Source organism: Phyllostomus hastatus, unplaced genomic scaffold, assembly GCF_019186645.2.
Source record: "Phyllostomus hastatus isolate PE091 unplaced genomic scaffold, TTU_PhHast_1.1 phas_contig_1172, whole genome shotgun sequence".
Classification (NCBI taxonomy): domain Eukaryota; kingdom Metazoa; phylum Chordata; class Mammalia; order Chiroptera; family Phyllostomidae; genus Phyllostomus; species Phyllostomus hastatus.
The window spans coordinates 101669-112984 of NW_025333539.1; positions in this window are offsets into that span (position 1 = coordinate 101669).

The following is an 11316-nucleotide window of genomic DNA, read 5'->3' on the forward strand; positions in this document are numbered from 1 at the left end:
GAAGGATATCTCAGCTGCATAAGACCCCATGGGAGCAAGGTGTCTCAACCTGGTTAGCCTTGGCCTGTGGTGCAGACTTTCATAAGGCTCTTGAGAAGTTTCAGGCAGATTTGGGGTGACAGAAACAAATGAGGAGAGACCAAATTGTATAGCTCTGGGGTGGGGGCCATTTTTCTTCCTGTATACCTGAGTGGCACCTCTCCCAGGGTAGATCCTCTAGTTCCACTGTTTTAATTCTAGGTGGCCCCACCATTTTGAGCTCATACCCTGTGGAAGAATTAGCTGGCTGTGGTCAGCCTGGGCCTGTGGTACAGACTTTCATGGAATGCTCTCAAAGAGGTCTGGGCAGACTTGGGATGGTGGACATGAATGGGAGAGACTGAGTCATGTAGCTCTGGGACAAGGGTGATTATTTCCATTGCACGTCCAACTTGCACCATTATTCCTTGGCAGAATTCTTCATCCACATGGTCAAATTTTGGTCTGTATTAGTGTGATGAATTCTACTGGCCTCAATCTGATAACTCACCAAGGTCCTTCCTCCCTGCAAATGTCTGCAACTCTAAAGGAGGCAGAGCAGTCCAGGTGTATGCTGACACTTGCTTAGTGGCATCATACCCAGCATGGGCACAGAGTTTGAATATGTATTAACCTGGTGAACACCACTCACCCCTACCTTGTGACTCACTGAGAACCTACCTCAGTTGACTTGCAGACAGCTAGAGGCTCTTTCAATGACTGAGTCAAATAAACTGAGTCCTGGCACTGGCTTGCAATTTAGGCATAAATCCTGATAGAAAATCAAACCAATGACTTTTTCCTCTGCGGGATGACACTCAACCAACTGAGCCACACCAGTCAGGGCAAATCTCAATAAATTTAAAAAGATTGAAATTATATCAATCATCTTCTCTGACCACAGTGGAATAAAACTAGAATCAATTACAAGAAGAAAACAAAAAATCACACTAACACTTGGAACCAAATAACAGGTTACTAAATTATGAATGGGCTAGCAATGAGATCAAGGAGGATATCAAAAAGTACATTGTGACAAATGAAAATAAAAATACAACAAACCAAAATCTATGGGATGTAGCCAAAGTAGTCATAAGAAAAGAGTCCTTAACAATACATCATACCTCAAGAAACAAGAAAAATCTCAAACAGTGCAACCTTACACTGTAAGAAACTAGGGAAAGAAGAACCAAAAAAAGCCTAAATGAGTAGAAAAGAAGGAAAAGTAGAGATCAGACCAGAAATAAATAAAATAGTCTAAAAAACAATAAAAGATTGATAAAACCAAGACCTTGTTTCAAAAGATAAAATAGATAAAATTTTAGATAGATTTACTTAAAAAACACAGATGGGGGAACAAATAAACAAAATCAGAAATGAAAGTGCAGAAGTTACAGTTGAGACCAGAGAAATATGGAATAAATGGATAAATTCCATTAAAAATACAACTTTCCAAGACTGAATTAAAAAAGAAACATAAAATTTGAACAAATTGATCATTGCTAAGGAAATCAAATCAGTCATCAAAAACATCCAACAAGCAAAAGTTCTATACCACATGGCTTCATAAATGAATTTTGCCAAACATTCAAAGATGAATAACTATTCTTCTGAGAGTATTCCTAAAATTAAAGAGGAGGCTCTCAAAGTCATTTTACAAGGCCAGCATTACCTGGACACTAAAATCTGACAAAGACACCACAAAAAAAGAGTAAATAATAGGCCAGTATTCCTGATGAACAGAGATGCAAAAATCCTCCACTACATAGTAGGAAACTGAATTCACTAATACATTAAAATATCATACATCATCGTCAAGTGGGATTTTACCTGGCATGCAGGGTTGGTTCAAGATTTGAAAATCAATTAACATGATACACCACATAAATAAAATGCATAAAAATTACATGATCATGTAAATATAGATTTTTAAAAAGCATTTGACTAAGTCCAATATCCATTCATGGTAAAAACACTCAGCAAAGTGGGGCTAGAGGAAACATACCTAAACCTAATAAAAGCCATTCATATCAAACTCACAGCTAACATCATACTCATTGGTGAAAAGGTAAAGTTTTTTCTTTAAGATCACAAACAAGACAAGGATGTCCACTTTCATTACTTTTTTTTCAGCATAGTATTGGACATCCTAGCCATAATAATCACACAAGAAAAAGAAATAAATGCATCTGAATTGTAAAGCAGAGGTACAACTGTCACTGTTTACAGATGACATGATACTGTACAAGGGTGAGCAAAAGTAGGTTTACAGTTATGAATGCATTAAACATACGACATTCTTTTGAGTTAATAAAACTACTGTAATAATCACAACCTGCATGTCTTTCCATACAAACAACTGTAAACCTACTTTGGTCCATCCCTGTATGTAAAGAATGCTAAAGACTCCATCAGAAAACTATAAATGAACTCAGTAAGGTAGCATAGTGCATAATTAATTCTCAGAAATTGGTTGCATTTTCATATACCAATAACTTACTATCAGAAAGAGAAATTAAGAAAACAATCCCATATACAATGCATCAAAAATAATAAAATGCATAAGTATAAATTTAACCAAGATCAAAGATTTGTACTCAGAAAACTATAAGACACTGAAGCAATAAATTGAAGAAGATATAAATAAGTGGAAGTGTATACCATGTTTATGGATAAGAAGAATTAACATTGATAAAATATCTATACTACCCAAAGCAATCTTTAGATTTAGAGCACCCTGAATCAAAATACTAATGTGATATTTCACAGACCTAGAACAAATAGTCCAGAAATTCATATGGAAACACCAAAACCCTGAATAACTGCAGCAATATTGGGAAAGAAGAACACAGTTTGAAGTTCCATGCTACTTGATATCAAACTATTTTATAAGGCTATAGTGATAAAAAAAAATCATGGTACTGGCTTAATAACATACATAGGTCAGTGGAACAGAATAGATAGCCCAGAAATAAACCTACCCTTGTATTCAACTAGCCTGTGACAAAGAATGCAAGAACATAGTGTAAAAACAATCTCTTCAATAAATGGTGTTGGGAAAACTGGATAGATACATGTACAAAAAAAGAAGTTGGGCATTTTCTAAGACCTTATACAAAAATAAAACAAAAGTATTAAATACTTGAATACAAGATCTGAAAATATTAAACTCCTAAAACATAGGCAGTATGCTCTTTGAACACTTTGTGAGGTACATAAGAGTATTATCAGTATATTGTTATACTTGAAACTATTATAACATTGTATGTCAACTGTAAATGAAAAATGAATTTTTAAAAATTAATAGTATATTACCTTACTAGAATGAGAGAAAAAACACATGATCATAAGAATAGATACAAAAAAAATTGACAAATACTATTCTTTTTTATTTAGTTTTTATTTTTTTTTTATTTTTAGTTGTTTATTTTAATTGTTGTTCAAGTACTGTTTTCTGCTTTTTCCTCCATCCCAGCCCACCCCTCTGGCCCTCCTCACCTCCCTCCCATTTCCACCCCTCCCCTTGCTATCGTACATGTGTCCTTTATACTTGTTCCTGCAAACCCTTCACCCTTTTCCCCTCAAATTCCCTCCCCTCTCCCCTCTGATCACTGTCCGCCTGTTCTCTACTTCAATGTCTTTGGTTATATTTTGCTTGTCCTCTGTTTGTTTTGTTGATTAGGTTCCTGTTAAAGGTGAGATCTTATGGTATTTGTCTTTTACTGCCTGGGTTATTTCGCTTAGCATAATGCCTTCCATTTCCATCCATGCTGTCACAAAGGGTAGGAGCTCCTTCTTTCTTCCTGCTGCATAGAATTCCATTTTGTAAATGTACCAGAGTTTTTTGATACATTCATTTACTGATGGGCACTTAAGTCACTTCCAGCACTTGGCTATCATAAATTGTGCTGCTAAGAACATTGGGTTGCATAGGTTCTTTTGGATTGGTGTTTCAGGGTTCTTAGGATATAATACTAGCGGTGGAATTGCTGGGTCAAAAGGCAGATCCATTTTCAGTTTTCTAAGAAAATTCCATACTGTTTTCCATAGTGGTTGTACCAGTCTGCAATACCACCAAGAGTGCACTAGGGTTCCCTTTTCTCTACAACCTCTCCAGCCCTTGTTGTTTGTTGCTTTGTTTATGATGGCCTTTCTGACTGGTGTGAAGTGGTATCTCATTGTGGTTTTAATTTGTATCTCTCTGATAACTAGCAATACTGAGCATATTTTCATGTGTCTTAGGACCCTCTGTATGTCCTCCTTGGAGAAGTGTCTGTTAGTCTTTTGTCCTTTTTTTAATTGGGTTGCTTATCTTCTTAGTTTGGAGTCATGTGAGTTCTTTATATATTTTGGAGATTAAATCCTTGCCTGAGATATCATTTACAAATATGTTTTCCCATACAGTTGGTTCTTTTTCTATTTTAATATTGTTTTCTTTAGCCATGAAGAAACTTTTTATTTTGATGAGGTCCCATTTGTTTATTCTTTCCTTTATGTCCCTTGCTCTAGAAGACATATCAGTGAAAATACTGCTGTGTGAAATATCTGAGATTTTCCTGCTTATGTTCCCCTCTAGGACTTTAATGGTGTCATGACTTATATTGAAATCTTTTATCCACCTCGAATTTATTTTTGTGTATGATGTAAGTTGGTGCTCGAGTTTCATTTTTTTGCATGTAGCTGTCCAGCTCTCCCAACACCATTTGTTGAAGAGGCTATTTTTACTCCATTTTATGTTGCTGTCCCCTTTGTTGAAAATTAATTGACCATACAGACTTGGGTTTATTTCTGGGCTCTCTGTTCTGTTCCATTGGTCTATCTGTCTGTTTTTATGCCAGTACTAGGTTGTTTTGATTACAGTGGCCTTGTAATACAGTATGGTATCAGGTATGTGATCCCTCCTACTTTGCCCTTCTTTCTCAAAATTGCAGCAGCTATTCAGGGTTGTTTATGGCTCCATATAAATTTTTGAAGTGTTTGTTCTATGTCTGTGAAATATGTCATTGGTACTTTAATAGGTATTGCATTTAATCTGTAAATTGCTTTGAGTAGTGTGGACATTTTGATGATGTTAATTCTTCTGATCCATGAACATGGTATATGTTTCCATTTGTTTGTGTCTTCCTTTATTTCTTCCCTCGGTGCTATGTAGTTTTCTGAGTACAAGTCTTTAACCTCCTTGGTTAGGTTTATTCCTAAGTATTTTATCTTTCTCATTGCTCTGTCAAATGGGATTTTTTCCCCCTGATTTCTGTTTCTGCTGTTTCATTGTTGGTGTACAGAAATGCCTTTGATTTCTGGATATTGACTTTGAATCCTGCTGTTTTGCCAAATTAATTCTTCCAAAACAAAAACTTTTAACTAATATTACATAAAAGAAAGAAACCTCAACTTACTAAAGGTGACATATGAAAAAATCAGAGCTAACATGCACAGTAGTGGAAAATTAACAGCTTTTAAAAAAATCAGGAAGGAGATTAGGGTGACCTCTTACCATTCTTATTCAGCATAGAAATAAAAATTTTAGTTGGAGGAATAAATCAAAGCAAAGAAATAAACTCAGGTTTGATTCACAGCCAGGGCTCATACCTAGGATGTGGATTCAATCCCCAGTCAGGATGCATATGGGAAGCAACTGATTGATGCTCTTTTCACATTAATGTTTCTCCCTTCTTCATCTTCTCCTTCTTCTTCTTCTCCTTCTTCTTCTTCTTCTTCTTCTTCTTCTTCTTCTTCTTCTTCTTCTTCTTCTTCTTCTTCTTCTTCTTCTTCTTCTTTCTTCTTATTTCTCTAAAAGAATCAGTAAAAAAATATCCTTGGTTGAGGATTAAAAAACAAGAAGTTATAGGTCTTGGGCCTACAACTTGATTGTCCACCATGACCTGTCAGTTAGAAACTTATGATCAGATTACCTGGTGAGATTACTTTCAGTCTCTGGTTTATTACAGAGCCTCTTTTTTGTTGTTGTTCAAAAACATGAGATTTGAGCAGGCAGAATTAAAAATCATAAAAATTGATGATAGGTCAATTGAAATAATTTGATGCAAGGAGCAGAAAGGTAAAAGAATGAAGAAAAATGAAGAGAGCCTGTAAGACCTGTGGGACACCATTAACCTCAAACACACATCATAGGAGGACTGGGAGGAAGAGAGGGAGAAGAGGGTGGAAAAGAATTTTAAAGAAACAATTGTGAAAAAACTCATAATTTGGTAAAATACACAGATCTACACATTCAAGAAGCTCAGTGAACTTTAGCAAGGACAAATGCAGCAGATCCACACTGAGATACATTATAATAAAACTTCTGAAACAAGGAGAAACAAAGAGGGAATTTGGAGAGCAGCAAAAGTGAAGTGACTTCACTTCATGCATAAGGAAGCCTCAAAAAAAGAAAAAGTAGCAGATTTCTCAGCAGCAGAGAGACCAAAATTCAGTGGAATGACACACTTAAAGTAGAAATAAAATACAAGACTGCCAATCAATTACCCTGTATCTAGCAAAGCTATCATTCAATAATAAAGGAGAAATTAAGGCTTCCCCAGAAAAACAAAGGCTGAGGGACTTCATCACGAATAGATATATCCTACAGAAAGTGCTAAGAGGAGTCCTTCTGGTTGAAATAAAAGGACACTAGTTACTACTTGAAGAAATGTGAAGAAATAACAAGCAATGTAACTATTCAGGAAAATATAAGGCACTGTTACTGTACTTTTGTTTGTGAGTCCCTTTTCTTTCCAATTTGACTGAAAATATAAATGCATAAAACAATAATGATAAATCTATATTATGTGCACAGGCAATGTATAAAGATTTAACTTTTGACATGACAACACAGGATCAGAATTTTTTATACCTATGGAAGCTAATATGTTATTAATTCAAAACAGATTGTTGTAAGGTTGAGGTTAATTGTAAACCCCAGGGGAACTAATCCTTAAATAATTAAAAACATACAGAAAAAGAAATTAGAAAGAAATCAAATTGATATTTCATAAGAAAAATTAAGAAGGCAGTAATGGAAGAAGTGAGGAAGAAAAAAGATGACATATAAAAGCAACAAAATGGCAGAAATTGTCCTTCTTTTACAGTAATTGTCTTGATGTAAAAGGATTGAACTGTCCTATGAAAAGTTAAAGATCCTCATAATGGATTAAAATAATTACCTTTCGATCTTTTGGAGATATTACCAAAAGGTTGTATAGTCATACCCAGGAGAGGCTTATTGTGTCATAGTGAATCTCTTAGCCCTAGTGTATTTTTTCTTTTAGGGCAGCTGAGAAATTTCAAAATGATGAGGCCTTGGTTTATTTTCTAAAACATGTCTCTTTTCAAATTATCTCTTTTTTCTCAAATTTTATTATAAGCAGTAAAAAGAAATCAGGAGGCACTCTTAACACTTTCCTTGGAAGTCTTCTTAAATATATCACCAGCCTGTAAGTTTTGCTTGTACATAATTCCAGGACATAATTTTGGTAAGCTTTCTACCACTATATAGTAAGAATCTTTTTATTCCTCTCCTATCGTCTTCCTCACTCTTTTTGAACCCTCACTGCAGCATTCTTAAAGTCAAGATTTCTCTAACAGTCAATTCAAGCCAACTTAGGCTTTCTCTGTCATGTTCATTAAAATTCTTCTAGCCTCTGCTCACTTGCCTGACTCTAAAGCTGTTCCCATATTTTAAGGCATTTGTTAAAGCAGCTCCTACTTTGAGGTACCAAATATGTGTTATCTTCATATTGTTGTATAACAGAATGCCACAAACTTAGTGTGGAGAGCAGCTCTAAACTAAGATGGTGTCAGTCCCATAAACTAAGAGGCCATGTTTAGAGCACAGGCAGTGGAGCGATGACTCAGAGGGGTAGAGCAACTCTTCGAGCATGCGCAGTAGTACGAAATGGTAGACAGCATGTTCTTATCTGAGGGGTAATATCACCCTCTCAGAACACGAGCAGTAGAGCAACATTATCAGCATGTGCTTTTCATGGTAGCACAAAACAATGTGTGTTAATTAAATGCTAATGCAACTTTATATCATACAAGAATATAATAGCAAAAGCCTTTGAGCAGACAACTGAGACAGCTGAAAGGGAAAGAACAGCACACTACTGCTCTGATCAGCCCTGCCTTAGCTGATTCTGAAATTACTGCTGACTCTGCCTTGCAAGACATGGACCAGCTGCCTCCCAGACATGGACTGAGATCTGGATTCTTGGCATTTGGGTTCATTGTACCCAAATTGTTTTATGTGGGGTTATTCCTAATTTTTTTTCTGAGTGATTATTAGGGTTATTTGGTATTATACATTTGAATCAAATCTACATGAATAAAAGCTGAATGAATATCATAGTCACCAGTGTTGACTCACTGTTATTCCTTGGAGCCATCTTACTTGTAGGGCTGGTCGCCATATATGTAGCCTGGTACTTTTGGTCCCTAAGGCTAGGGTCAATAGACCAAAATGGGGAGATTGGGGGCTGACTTATATAAAAGACTATGTTGCAAAATATTGGCTGTTACACTTCATATTTTAACACATACTATGTCACAGTTTCTGTCAGGAGTCTGGCTTGACTTAGCTGGGTGCTCTGCTTATGGTCTCACAAGGTTGTAATCCAGGTGTTGACTGAGCTGTACTTTCATGCGGTCGCAATTGCGGAAAAGCTGCTTCCAAGCTCATACATGTTGGCAGAATTCATGTCCCTGTCATTATAGGACTAAGGTCCCATGTTCTTTCTGTCTGCCATGGGGCTGGTCTCAGCTCCTGGAGACTGCCTAGGAGTTCCTTGTTCCATATGCCTTCTCTCAGCATGATAGCTTAACATCTACCAGCCAGCAGAAGAGAAAATTATTGGATCTAAGGATGGGATCCAGTCTTTCTTTAAGAGCTTTAACCTGATTAGGTCAAGCTGGATAATCTTCCTTTTGGTTAACACAAAATAAAGTGGTTTGGGAACTTAATTGCATCTGAAAAAAATCCTGTCACCTATTGGCTAGAAGTAAGGGGAGGGTACTCTACAGTGTTAGAGTCATGGAGCTACCCTTATCTGTGTGCCAATGCACAAAACATATAAAGTACTTTTCCCAGTGTTCTATCTATAGTAAGTGCTCAATATATGTTAACTCTTTCTCTCTTGTAATTTTCTATGGTTGCTGATGGAAACACAATCTCAGTTCCCAGGGACATGTGGGACTCAATGAGCTAAATCCCACTGAGGGGAAGGAGGATCTAAAGGGAGTTGTCACCATGAAGCCAAAGGAAATTCTCATTCTCCTAAACATTACAGAATGTCTAGCAATTTAGAAAAACCTGGATGGAAGAGCTGTTATTGGGAACCTAGAAGAGGTAAACAAAGAACTTAGAAGGAACGAGTGTCCAGATTGGGTTGCAGGGAATTTTTCAGTGTGATAGAGTAGAGCACAGAAAGTAATTAAGAGTGATAGTTCTAAGGAGTGTACCCCATTGAACCAGGTAGGTATCAGGGGATACATATAACCTTCAGTATATACTTTATCACCCCTACTCTAGTGTTTAATTGGTATAAGGGACTTGGAGGTTAGTTGGCTCAGGAATTGTAGCTTGGCTATTGAAGACACGAAATTCATTTGGTGCCTCCATTTCTTTTCACGGAGTAGAGGTAAATTTGCTGAGATGATTTCTGGTTAAGATTGGCCTGGAAACCAAAGTAACCATGAATCTGGCAAGTGTTTCCTGGAAAACATCAGGAAAAGAGTCAAAGGCTACTTGAATGGGATGAATAAGACCTGAGGACCAGAGGATTTTGTGGCACTAGGAGTGGGAATGTAAGAAAAAAAGTTCCCAAGAGAGGGGAGCTCTCTGCAATCTCCAGGAGACTATGAAGATTGAAAGTGGAATGGCAGACAAGCCCCTGAAGAGAGAATAAGCACTAGCTTTTGGAATACCACATGTCAAATTATGATAAAGATTGGGAACCTTGAATCGAGAATGAAAGGAATGATTCATACAGAAGGGCCTGAATTAAGGCCATACCTGTTTCCTTTGAACTTTAACTTGAAACTTCATACAGCAGCTGCAGCTAGAAAACCTGACTGTGCAGATTAACTTTCAGGGATAGCGTTCCATCTCCTGGTACTTCTTTTATGAGTTAATAAAATATATTAGCCATGGAGATTGCTTTACTCATTTTTATATAGACAGAAGATAAGAGAGATGCCATGTCTCTTTTCTGCTAATGTTTTAGCAAGCCCTGTTTTTTGTTATTGTCTAAAAATGGGGGAACTCTTTCCTCTAGTATATATGAGAAGTTGAGACCCATGGAAGGCCTCTCTAGCCTTTTAGTTCCCACAGCCATTAACCACCAACTTGGTTAGGAAGGAAGCATAAAAGATAGGACAGAAGCTGCAGCTGTTTTTTTTTCCTTCTAAGACTTAGGACTAAGCATTTTGAGCCAGAGATGTCACTTTAAAGACACAGACAAAGACATGCAGAGAGGAAGGTAGACTTCATGGTAATTATCTCCACTGGACAGTCTGGTTCAGATTTGGACAAATTTATTTCTGGCTTGAGCACCTGGGAAGTCAGTGTGGGTCCCATTACCAGGCCCTTCACACTCTGCACTCTTCATGGATAAGCTCTTCTGGGCTCTGTGTAAGAGCTCTGGGTCAGAAGACATCTTTCAAGACCTTGCCTGAATGCAGCAGGCAGGTTTTTCATATGTCCACAAGAAAAAATGTGATTCACTAGTGATTTGGGAAACAGCAATTTTTATCCTAAAGAACACCACTTTAGATCCCCAACCATAGTGGAAATAATTACTGTATTGATGCAGGTACAAGTATAAAGGACACATGGACAAAAACAAGGGCATGGGTGGAAACGGGAGGGAGGTGGTGAGGGGTGGCAGGGGTGGGCTGGGATGGGAGTAAAAAGCAGAAAACTGTACTTCAACAACAATTAAAATAAAAAAAGAAATAATTACTGTATTTTGCTGTGTATTAGTGTGCACCCACACTTTTGGCCCAAACTTTCAGGAAAAAAATCTGTTGTTTTAATTTGTAATTAATTAATTAATTTATATTTAGAAACAAAACTGATTATCATATTCTAGGGTATTATTTGGTATATGGATATCATTACTTTGTAGAGTTACACTTTTAATTCATAAGCATAAATAAAAGATTAAAAACATTTATATAGATATGAAATCAGTATTACCCATGTATAATGCATATCCTCATTTTCCCCTCAAAAATTTGTATACTCATTATATACAGGAAAACATGATAGATTTTTTAAAAGATTTTACTTATTTATTTTTA